Genomic DNA, 13,701 nt, shown 5'->3' with positions numbered 1-13,701 from the left:
ATGAACTTTGAAAAATTAAGAGAATGTAGCTGTGACAAGGTAAACCACGACAAAACACTACTGAAATATTCCAACTTTTGCATTTCAATGAAAGAAATTCTTAATGAACTTTGAAAAAAAATGAGAATGTAACTGTGACAAGGTAAACCCCGACAAAACCCTACTGAAATAATCCAACTCTTGCATTTAAATGAAAGAAATTCAAAATGAACTTTGAAAAATCAAGAGAATGTAACTGTGACAAGGTAAACCATTACAAAACACTACTGAAATATTCCAACTCTTGCATTTCAACGAAAGAAATTCAAAATGAATTTTGAAAAATTAGGAGAATGTAACTGTGCCAAGGTAAACCACGACAAGACACTACTGAAGTATTCCAACTCTTGCATTTCAACGAAAGAAATTCAAAATTAACTTTGAAAAATCAAGAGAATGTAACTGTGACAAGGTAAAGCACAACAAAACACTATTGAAATATTCCAACTCTTGCAATTCAATGAAAGAAATTCAAAATGAACTTTGAAAAATTAAGAGAATGTAACTGTGACAAGATAAACCACGAAAAAACACTACTGAAATAATCCAACTCTTGCATTTCAACGAAAGAAATTCAAAATGAACTTTGAAAAATCAAGAGAATGTAACTGTGACAAGGTAAACCACTACAAGACACTACTGAAGTATTCCAACTCTTGCATTTCACAAAAGAAATTTAAAATTAAATTTGAAATATCAAGAGACTGTAACTATGACAAGCTAAACCACAACAAAACACTACTGAAATATTCCAACTCTTGCATTTCAACGAAAGAAATTCAAAATTAACTTTGAAAAATTAAGAGAATGTAACTGTGACAAGGTAAACCATGACAAAACACTACTGAAGTATTCCAACTCTTGCATTTCAACGAAAGAAATTCAAAAATGAACTTTGAAAAATCAAGAGAATATAACTGTGACATGGTAAACCACGATAAAACACTACTGAAATCTTCCAACTCTTGCATTTCAATGAAAGAAATTCAAAATAAACTTTGAAAAATCAAGAGAATGTAACTGTGACAAGGTAAACCATTACAAAACACTACTGAAATATTCCAACTATTGCATTTCAACGAAAGAAATTTAAAATGAACTTTAAAAAATCAAGATAATGTAACTGTGACAATGTAAACCATAACAAAACACTACTGAAATATTCCAACTCTTGCATTTCAATGATAGAAATCCAAAAATGAACTTTGAAAAATCAAGAGAATGTAACTGTAACAAGGTAAACCACGACAAAATACTACTGAAATATTCCAACACTTGCATTTCAAGGAAAGAAACACAAAATCAACTTTGAAAAATCAAGAGAATGTAATTATGACAATGTAAACCACGACAAAACACTACTGAAATATTCCAACTCTAGCATTTCAACGAAAGAAATTCAAAATTAAATTTGAAAAATTAAGAGAATGTAACTGTGACAAGGTAAACCACAACAAAACACTACTGAAATATTCCAACTCTTGCATTTCAACGTAAGAAATTCAAAATGAACTTTGAAAAATCAAGAGAATGTAACTCTGACAAGGTAAACCAAGATAAAACACTACTGAAATATTCCAACTATTGTATTTCACGAAAGAAATTAAAAATGAACTTTGAAAAATCAAGAGAATGTAACTATGACAAGGTAAACCACGACAAAACACTACTGAAATATTCCAACCCATACATTTCACGAAAGAAATCCAAAATGAGCTTTGAAAAATCAAGATAATGTAACTGTGACAAGGTAAACCAGGACAAGACACTACTGAAATATACCAACTCTTGCATTTAAGTGAAAGAAATACAAAATGAAGTTTGAAAAATCAAGAAAATGTAACTGTGACAAGGTAAACCACAACAAAACACTACTGAAATGTTCCAACTCTTGCATTTCAACGAAAGAAATACAAAATGAAGTTTGAAAAATTAAGAGAATGTAACTGTGACAAGGTAAACCACGACAAGTCACTATTGAAATATTCCAACTCTTGCATTTCAACGAAGTATATTCAAAATGAATTTTGAAAAATTAAGAGAATGTAACTGTGACAAGGTAAACCATGACAAAACACTACTGAAATATTCCAACTCTTGCATTTCAATGAAAGAAATTCAAAATAAACTTTGAAAAATTAAGAGAATGAAACTGTGACAATGTAAACCATGATAAAATACTACTGAAATATTCCAACTCTTGCATTTCAAGGAAACAAATCCAAAATGAACTTTGAAAAATCAAGAGAATGTAACAGTGACAAGGTAAACCACGATAAAACACTATTGAAATATTCCAATTCTTGCATTTCACGAAAGAAATTCAAAATGAACTTCTAAAAGATTAGGTGAATGTAACTGTGACAAGGTAAATCACGACAAAACGCTACTGAAATATTCCAACTCTTGCATTTCAAGGAAAGAAATCCAAAATGAACTTTTAAAAATCAAGAGAATGTAACTATGACATGGTAAAGCACAACAAGACACTACTAAAATATTCCGACTCTTGCATTTCAACGAAAGAAATTCAAAATGAACTCTGAAAAATTAAGAGAATGTAACTGTGACATGGTAAACCATGACAAAACACTACTGAAATAATTCAACTCTTGCATTTCAATGAAAGAAATTCAAAATGAACTTTGAAAAATCAAGAGAATGTAAAAATCCAAAATGAACTTTGAAAAATCAAGAGAATGTAACTGTGACAAGGTAAACCACGACAAAACACTACTGAAATATTCCAACTCTTGAATTTCAATGAAAGAAATCCAAAATGAACTTTGAAAAATCAAGAGAATGTAACAGCGACAAGGTAAACCACGACAAAACACTACTGAAATATTCCAAATCTTGTATTTCACGAAAGAAATTCAAATTGAACTTTGAAAAATCAAGAAAATGTAACTTTGACAATTTAAAGCAAAACAAGACACTACTGAAATATTCCAACTCTTGCATTTAATCTAAAGAAATTCAAAATGAACTTTGAAACATCAAGAGAATGTAACTGTGACAAGGTACACCACGATAAAACACTACTGAAATATTCCAACTCTTTTATTTCACGAAAGAAATATAAAATTAACTTTGAAAAATTAAGAGAATGTAACTGTGACAAGGTAAACCACGATAAAACACTACTGAAATATTCCAACTCTTGCATTTCAACGAAAGAAATTCAAAATGAAGTTTGAAAAATTAAGAGAATGCAACTGTGACAAGGTAAACCACCACAAGACACTACTGAAGTATTCCAATTCTTGCATTTCAAAGAAAAAAATTCAAAATGAACTTTGAAAAATTAAGAGAATGTAGCTGTGACAAGGTAAACCACGACAAGACACTACTGAAATATTCAAACTCTTGCATTTCAACGAAAGAAATTCAAAATTAACTTTGAAAAATCAAGAAAATGTAACTGTGACAAGGTAAAGCACAACAAAACACTATTGAAATATTCCAACTCTTGCATTTCAACGAAAGAATTTCAAAATGAACTTTGAGAATGCAACTGTGACAAGGTAAACCACAACAAGACACTACTGAAGTATTCCAACTCTTGCATTTCAACGAAAGAATTTCAAAATGAACTTTGAGAATGCAACTGTGACAAGGTAAACCACGACAAGACACTACTGAAGTATTCCAACTCTTGCATTTCACAAAAGAAATTTAAAATGAAATTTGAAAAATCAAGAAAATGTAACTTTGACAAGCTAAACCACAACAAAACACTACTGAAATATTCCAACTCTTGCATTTCAACGAAAGAAATTCAAAATGAACTTTGAAAAATCAAGAAAATGTAACTCTGACAAGGTAAACCACGATAAAACACTACTGAAATATTCCAACTCTTGCATTTCACAAAAGAAATTTAAAATTAACTTTGAAAAATCAAGAGAATGTAACTATGACAAGCTAAACCACAACAAAACACTACTGAAATATTCCAACTCTTGCATTTCAACGAAAGAAATTCAAAATTAAGTTTGAAAAATTAAGAGAATGTAACTGTGACAAGGTAAACCACGACAAGACACTACTGAAATATTCCAACTCTTGCATTTCAACGAAAGAAATTAAAAATGAACTTTGAAAAATCAAGTGAATGTAACTGTGACAAGGTAAAGCACAACAAAAGACTATTTAAATATTCCAACTCTTGCATTTCAACGAAAGAAATTCAAAATGAAGTTTGAAAAATTAAGAGAATGTAACTGTGACAAGTTAAACCACGACAAGACACTACTGAAATATTCCAACTCTTTCGTTTCAACGCAAGAAATTTAAAATGAACTTTGAAAAATCAAGAGAATGTAACTCTGACAAGGTAAACCACGACAAAACACTACTGAAATATTACAACTCTTGCATTTCAACTAAAGAAATTCAAAATAAACTTTGAAAAATCATGAAAATGTAATTGTGACAAGGTAAACCATGACAAAACACTACTGAAATATTCCAACTCTTGCATTTCAACGAAATAAATTCAAAATGAACTTTGAAAAATCAACAGAATGTAACTGTGACAAGGTAAACCATAACAAAAAACTACTGAAATAGTCCAACTCTTGCATTTCAAGGAAAGAAATCCAAAATGAACATTGAAAAATCAAGAGAATTTAACTCTGACAAGGTAAACCACGACAAAACACTACTGAAATATTCCAACTCTTGCATTTCAATGAAAGAAATCCAAAATAAACTTTTAAAAATCAAGAGAATGTGACAGTGACAAGGTAAAGCACAACAAGACACTACTGAAATATTCCATTTCTTGCATTTCAACGAAAGAAATTCAAAATGAACTTTGAAAAATCAAGAGAATTTAAAAATCCAAAATGAACTTTAAAAAATAAAGAAAATGTAACTGTGACAAGGTAAATCACGACAAAACACTACTGAAATATTCCAACTCTTGCATTTCAACGAAAGAAATTCAAAATGAACTTTGAAAAATCAAGAGAATGTAACTGTGGCAAGTTAAACTGTAAGAAAACACTACTGAAATATTCCAACTCTTGCATTTCAACGAAAAAAAATTAAAAAATGAACTTTGAAAAATCAAGAGAATTTAACTGTGACAAGGTAAACCACGACAACACACTACTGAAATATTCCAACTATTGCATTTCCAGGAAATAAAATCCAAAATGAACTTTAAAAAATCAAGAGAATGTAACTGTGACAAGATAAACCATGATAAAACACTATTGAAATATTCCAACTCTTGCATTTCATGAAAGAAATTCAAAAATGAACTTTGAAAAATCAAGAGAATGTAACTGTGACAAGGTAAACCACGACAAAACACTACTGAAATATTCCAACTCTTGCATTTCAAGGAAAGAAATCAAAAATGAACTTTGAAAAATCAAGAGAATGTAACTGTGGCAAGTTAAACCATAAGAAAACACTACTGAAATATTCCAACTCTTGAATTTCAACGAAAAAAAATTCAAAAATGAACTTTGAAAAATCAAGAGAATTTAACTGTGACAAGGTAAACCACGACAACACACTACTGAAATATTCCAACTCTTGCATTTCCAGGAAATAAAATCCAAAATGAACTTTAAAAAATCAAGAGAATGTAACTGTGACAAGATAAACCACGATAAAACACTACTGAATTATTCCAACTCTTGCATTTCCCGAATGAAATTCAAAATGAACTTTGAAAAATCAAGAGAATGTAACAGTGACAAGGTAAAGCACAACAAGACACTACTGAAATATTCCAACTCTTGCATTTCAACGAAAGAATTTCAAAATGAACTTTGAAAAATCAAGAAAATGTAAAAGTCCAAAATGAACTTTGAAAAATCAAGAGAATGTAACTGTGACAAGGTAAACCACGACAAAACACTACTGAAATATTCCAACTCTTGCATTTCAAGGAAAGAAATCCAAAATGAACTTTGAAAAACCAATAGAATGTAACTGTGACAAAGTAAACCATAACAAAACACTACTGAAATATTCCAACTCATTCAACGAAATTGCATTTCAACGAAAGAAATCCAAAAATGAACTTTGAACAATCAAGAGAATGTAACTGTCACAAGGTAAACCACGACAAAACACTACTGAAATATTCCAACTCTTGAATTTCAAGGAAAGAAATCCAAAATGAACTTTGAAAAATCAAGAGAATGTAACTGCGACAAGGTAAACCACGATAAAACACTATTGAAATATTCCAACTTGCAATTCACGAAAGAAATTCAAAATGAACTTTGTAAAATCAAGAGAATGTAAAAGTCCAAAATGAACTTTGAAAAATCAAGAGAATGTAACTGTGACAATGTAAAGCACGACAAAACACTACTGAAATATTCCAACTCTTGCATTTCAAGGAAAGAAATCCAAAATGAACTTTGAAAAATCAATAGAATGTAACTGTGACAAAGTAAACCATAACAAAACACTACTGAAATATTCCAACTCATTCAACGAAATTGCATTTCAACGAAAGAAATCCAAAAATGAACTTTGAACAATCAAGAGAATGTAACTGTCACAAGGTAAACCACGACAAAACACTACTGAAATATTCCAACTCTTGCATTTCAAGGAAAGAAATCCAAAATGAACTTTGAAAAATCAAGAGAATGTAACTGTGACAAGGTAAACCACGATAAAACACTATTGAAATATTCCAACTCTTGCATTTCACGAAAGAAATTCAAAATGAACTTTGAAAAAATTAGGTGAATGTAACTCTGACAAGGTAAACCACGATAAAACACTACCGAAATATTCCAACTCTTTCATTTCACGAAAGAAATATAAAATTAACTTTGAAAAATCAAGAGAATGTAACTGTGACAAGGTAAACCACGATAAAACACTACTGAAATTTTCCAACTCTTGCATTTCAACGAAAGAAATTCAAAATGAAGTTTGAAAAATTAAGAGAATGCAACTCTGACAAGGTAAACCACGACAAGACACTACTGAAGTATTCAAACTCTTGCATTTAAAAGAAAGAAATTCAAAATGAACTTTGAAAAATTAAGAGAATGTAGCTGTGACAAGGTAAACCACGACAAAACACTACTGAAATAATCCAACTCTTGCATTTCAATGAAAGAAATTCAAAATGAACTTTGAAAAATTAAGAGAATGTAACTCTGACAAGGTAAACCCCGACAAGACACTACTGAAATATTCAAACTCTTGCATTTCAACGAAAGAAATTCAAAATTAACTTTGAAAAATCAAGAAAATGTAACTGTGACAAGGTAAAGCACAACAAAACACTATTGAAATATTCCAACTCTTGCATTTCAACGAAAGAATTTCAAATGAACTTTGAAAAATTAAGAGAATGTAACTGTGACAAGGTAAACCACGACAAAACACTACTGAAATAATCCAACTCTTGCATTTCAATGAAATAAATTCAAAATGAACTTTGAAAAATCAAGATAATGTAAGTCTGACAATGTAAACCACGATAAAACACTACTGAAATATTCAAACTGTTGCATTTCACAAAAGAAATTTAAAATTAACTTTGAAAAATCAAGAGAATGTAACTGTGACAAGGTAAAGCACAACAAAACACAATTGAAATATTCCAACTCTTGCATTTCAACGAAAGAAATTAAAATTAAGTTTGAAAAAGTAAGCGAATGTAAATGTGACACGTTGAACCACGACAAGACAATACTAAAGTATTCCAACTCTTTAATTTCAAATCAAGAAATTCAAAATGAACTTTGAAAAACGCAGTGAATGTAACTGTGACAATGTAAACCACAAAAAAAGACTATTTAAATATTTCAACTCTTGCATTTCAACGAAAGAAATTCAAAATGAAGTTTGAAAAATTAAGAGAATGTAACTGTGACAAGTTAAACCACGACAAGACACTACTGAAATATTCCAACTCTTGCATTTCGACGCAAGAAATCCAAAATGAACTTTGAAAAGTCAAGAGAATGTAACTGTGACAAGGTAAACCACGATAAAACACTATTGAAATATTCCAACTTTTGCATTTCACGAAAGAAATTCAAAATGAACTTTGAAAAAATTAGGTGAATGTAACTCTGACAAGGTAAACCACGATAAAACACTACTGAAATATTCCCACTGTTTCATTTCACGAAAGAAATATAAAATTAACTTTGAAAAATCAAGAGAATGTAACTGTGACAAGGTAAACCACGATAAATTACTACTGAAATATTCCAACTCTGTGACAAGGTAAACCATAACAAAACACTACTGAAATATTCCAACTCATTCAACGAAATTGCATTTCAACGAAAGAAATCCAAAAATGAACTTTGAACAATCAAGAGAATGTAACTGTCACAAGGTAAACCACGACAAAACACTACTGAAATATTCCAACTCTTGTATTTCACGAAAGAAATCCAAAATGAACTTTGAAAAATCAAGAGAATGTAACTGTGACAAGGAAAACCACGATAAAACACTATTGAAATATTCCAACTTTTGCATTTCACGAAAGAAATTCAAAATGAAATTTGAAAAAATTAGCTGAATGTAACTCTGACAAGGTAAACCACGATAAAACACTACTGAAATATTCCAACCATGGTAAACCATGACAAAACACTACTGAAATATTTCAACTCTTGCATTTCAATGAAAGAAATTCAAAATGAACTTTGAAAAATCAAGAGAATGTAAAAATACAAAATGAACTTTGAAAAATCAAGAGAATGTAACTGTTACAAGGTAAACCACCACAAAACACTACTGAAATATTCCAACTCTTGCATTTCAAGAAAAGAAATCCAAAATGAACTTTGAAAAATCAAGAGAATGTAACTATGACAAGGTAAACCACAAAAAACACTACTAAAATATTCCAACTCTTGCATTTCACGAAAGAAATCCAAAATGAACTTTGAAAAATCAGGAGAATGTAATTGTTAAAATGTAAAGTAGAACAAAAACCAACTGAATTATTCCAAATCTTGCATTTTAATAAAAAAAACCCAAAATGAATTTTGAAAAGTAAAGAGACTGTAACTTTGACAAGGAAAAGCGCAACAAGACACTACTGAAATATTCCAACTCTTGCATTTCAACGGAAGAAATTCAAAATGAACTTTGAAAAATTAAGAGAATTTAACTGTGACAAGGTAAACCACGACAAAACACTACTGAAATAATCCAACTTTTGCATTTCAATGAAAGAAATTCAAAATGAGCTTTGAAAAATCAAGGGAATGAAACTATGACAAGGTAAAGTACAACAAAACACTAGTGAAATATTCCAACTCTTGCATTTCAATGAAAGAAATCCAAAATGAACTTTGAAAAATCAAGAGAATGTAACTGTGAAAAGGTAAACCACGACAAAATACTACTGAATTTAAGTATGTTTCATCTCATTCGAAGAGACAAGTAAAAAAATGTTGAAAAAAATATATCATGTAAAAAAAATCCAAAAAAAATGAGGAGGGGGGGGGCAAAAAGTTGGAGGGAGGGGGTGCCCTTCGCGTTTGGGGATAGGGGACCTTTGGGGGGTTGATGTCTCTGCTGGTTAGGGTCGTTGGTGCTTATGATCCTTGATGGTTAGTACTCACATACACTTTACTACTTGATTTGCAAGGATTTCTAAGGTTTGTTCTGAATTTCATTATTAAAGTTCTTTTCTTGCCAGCTACATCTCTCTTAGTATCACTTTTTTAGTGTACTATAACGTTAGACTCTATTTTAAACTGACAACACTGTTCAAACGCCACTTGTGTATTATACAGAACACATCGAAGAAGTAAAGCTATCCATTATTAAAATTCTTTTCTTGCCATCTAAATCTCTCTTAGAATCAACTTTTTAGTATACTATAACGTTAGACTCTATTTTAAATTGACAACACTGTTAAAACGCCACTCGTGTATTATATGGAACGCATCGAAGAAGTAAAGCTAGGTCAAGTCATAAGACCATTATATCATCGTTAACCATTTCCATAGATTGATATTGTTCCAAATTTATAATAAATATGGTATGAATTAACATGCTCTTCCGGGTTACCTTAACTGCTAATCACTTTAACCTTTTTGTTTCTCCATCTTCATACGATCCAATTCGCAAATGTTATCTAGCTCTGTTTTTTCCCTATTATTCAAATAAGATCGTTCGTACAGTTCAATTCGCGAATCCCTTATCCTTTTTTGCAAATGTCAATCAAACAATTCTGATTGTAGCATCCAATTTTTTAACCCGTTATGGCCCACTGTCCTATTTATAGGACAGCTGGTTTTAATTTTTTTGTGGCTAAATTTACACTGAGAACAATTTTCTTTTAGTGATAAAGGTGTCCCTGGTGACCAAGCTATCTAGGTTAATTTTTCTAGGTCAGTTGATCATTCAATATCAGATCAGTGGCGTAAAAATAGTAAAATAGTTATTTTCGGTAAAAATAGTTATATTTCCCCTAGACAGTAGTGACTTTGATAGCAGTTAGACAACTATATATTTAACCGTATTCCCGAATATAAATAGACCTGACATGTAAGTTCATAGTTTTACAGCTTTTTACGTTGATGTCATATTTGTAGGACAGTGGGCTGTAAGGGTTACTTTTTGTACGTGAAATTTCAAGGATTACGTTTTTATTGCTAATTTCACTTGAGATTAAAAAAAAAAATTAATGAGTCTTTGGTTGATTCTGTATTTTGACAACTTGGGGAAAACTTTATCTACACTTTTTTGGTTTCAGTCATAATTCTCTCTGCAATTTTCTTCCGAGTGTTCACCTATGCGTTTAGTTTACTTGTGATATCCATATGTGTTTTTCTTGTTTTCTCTTATTATTAATCCGTTTTTCCCAATTTGATCGGGTATAAGTAAAAGTAACAATAATAATGTGGGTTCTTTATCATCCTTCAGGTTTAGCCTATTAGTCACCATGGAAAAAATATCTATAAATTTCTCATACATTTTTCTTCATCTTCCAGATTTCTGAAACCCCTGCATTTCACTTAGCGAAGCTCTACACCTCCTAGAAGACGAAGAATTTGCATGTGAAGATATTCAGGTTGTTGTGATGCCTCCTGATCCCGATCAAGCATCTGATGAAGATGAAGGAAATGACGACAACACGGCGGCTCCGATTGTAAATGACATCCCGGGAATGTTGAAGTAGATTTCAGACCAGATCCTCTCGAAGAAGAACAATTTGAAGACATCGACAACATCATTCTCACAGAAGAAGAAGGTGCAGCAACTTCGAGAGGTGGGCCACAGAAGAGGCAGTTCAAAGCCGTGAACCCGAAATGGAAGAAGCAAAAAGGAACCTTTCCTTGGCGAAACTTGGGCGAGGGAGCAGCTAAGGCGCTTGAGAAAACCTGAGAAACAATAGAAGGAAAAACATCAGTAGAGGTATTGGTTTTGTTTCTAGACGATAAATTTTTTGACCTCATTTCTCGTGAAATGGTTAGATATGTGACGTCTGAGGGAAACTTTGACTTCACTACATCAGCTAACGAAATACGTGTTTTCGTGGGAATACTGACTTTTTCGGGCTATAATAGATTGTACTCCCAAAGAGCTTATTGGTCAGTCGATGAAAATCTTGGAAGTGACCTGGTCAAGCAAGAAATGTCTAGGAATCGATTCATGAGGATAAAAGAGAACATCCACTTCGTGGAAAACGATCCAGTTCAAAGCCTCAAAGATCAGCGGGATTTCAAGGTGAAGCCCCTCTTCGACATAACCAGCGTAAACTTTAAGCAGTTTGGAATTTTCTCTCAATCTTTATCCGTTGACGAAATGATTGTGAAGTCTGACGGGAGACATAGCCTGAAGTAGTTCATCCAAGGCAAGCCTATTCGATTCAGATATAAACTATGGGCTACATGCACATCCGAGGGCTATTGCCTTCAGTTTCATCTGTACTCGGGGAAGGAACCTAGTGCCCCATCTCAGACTGCTAAAGAAGGCCTAGGGTCTCGAATCGTGAAAAGACTTCTGAAAATTGTTGAAAATGGCATCAGCCACGAGGTATATTTTGACAAATTCTTTACAAGTCATCAGCTTTTGTTTGATATGAAAGGAGCATGCTTTCGACTGACTGGGACGGTTAGAGGAAACTAATTGGCAAGGTGCCCTTTCCCTTCCAACAAGGATTTTAAGAAGGAGCCTATGATTATCGGTTTGATGCAGCCAACGATATATTGGTCGTAAAAAAGGCAGCACAATAACGTTGTCTCTGTAGCATCCAACCATCTCAGCCTAGATCCACTATGACCGGTTGAACGAAGAGTTAAGGGACAGATGGGAAAGACGGCAGTGCAGCAGCCGCATCCACTCAGGCAATATAACCGGTACATGGGTGGAGTTGATTTAAATGACGCACGTATGCTGTGTCTATTAGAGGAAATAAACGGTATTGGGCTCTATTCGAGCACCTGTTAGACATGGCTGTCGTCAATGCTTGTACACTAGTCAATATGGTGGTTGAAAACGAAAAGGAAATTACTCTTGTAGATTTTAGAAGGGAGGTCACACGAGTCCTTTTGAAAATAAATTACGGAAGAGGGGAACCAAGGTCTTCAATGTTAGAAGGAAGACCAGTTTCTGTTCCAACAGTCAGCACCCTATACGATAGAATAGGACACTTCCTAGTGAAGCGCGAAAAGCAGAGACGATGCCAAGGCAAAAACTGCAAGAAAAAACCACTGAGCTACTGTGAGAAATGTGACGTTACCCTGTGCACTGACTGTTTTGCGTCTTACCACACTAAGTATTGATTTCGTTTGGTTTTGTGCTGCATTTAATTCCGTTTTTGGCATTAAAAATATACTTGATGAAATCGTGTATACTTTGATACCACTAGAGCCCACTGTCCTATAAATAGGACAGCTTGTATCTCAGAAACCGGAAACAGGAAAAATCTATAAATGCATTTTTGGCTTACTTATGTGATAAAGAGAAACTGGTGAAAAGGACAACTAGAATCTCCGACATTTTTTTCTTGGGCCTTAAAGGGTTAATAACAAACTACTCTCGAGTTAAGGCAATTGTCCAAAAAATTAGAAATTAATATCGTTCGTATAGTCCAATTCGCAAATGCTAAACCCTTTTTCTTTTTCTCCACCTTCATACGATCCAATTCGCAAATGCTAAACCCTTTTTTTAGAGCTATGATCGCAATGAATGGCACTTGTTATCAGAAAAAAATGCCAATTGCCCAAAAAAATAAATAAAACACGCCATGGTGAATGTACTTCAAAAACCCATCTGGTTGAAAACATGTTTGTTATCGTTAACCATTTCAATAGATTGATATAGTTCCAAATTTATAATAAATATCTCGCTTTTTTGCAATTTGCAGGAACCAGTGGGGAATCCCCGCTCGTACTGCTCGCTTTTAAACCCTTAGAATAGCACAGGAAGGAACGTAAAGTAAGCAAATCCATAAGTACATGCTCTGGAAAGGTGCCAAGGAACGTAATCTCCCCAAATAGCACAAGAAGGAACATAAAGTAAGCAAATCCATAAGTACATACTCTGGAAAGGTGCCAAGGAACGTAAAGTAAGCAAATAGCACAAGAAGGAACATAAAGTATGCAAATCCATAGGTACATGCTCCGGAAAGATGCCAAGGAACGTAAAGTAAGCAAATAGCACAGGAAGGAACATAAAGTATGCAAA

General features: G+C 32.6%; 1 protein-coding gene across 1 annotated transcript in view; it reads right to left on the bottom strand.

The window, feature by feature from the left end:
* Nucleotides 1–13,701, bottom strand: part of LOC148942299 (pickpocket protein 28-like) — a 332,270-nt gene that overhangs the window by 261,403 nt on the left and 57,166 nt on the right. The gene's annotated exons all lie outside the window — the stretch shown is intronic.

The sequence above is a fragment of the Artemia sp. Qi Xiang Cuo genome, chromosome 17 (assembly GCF_049724085.1).
Source record: "Artemia sp. Qi Xiang Cuo chromosome 17, ASM4972408v1, whole genome shotgun sequence".
NCBI lineage: Eukaryota > Metazoa > Arthropoda > Branchiopoda > Anostraca > Artemiidae > Artemia > Artemia sp. Qi Xiang Cuo.
Note: the sequence above shows the minus strand (reverse complement) of the source record. Positions and strands in the feature narration are given on the sequence as shown.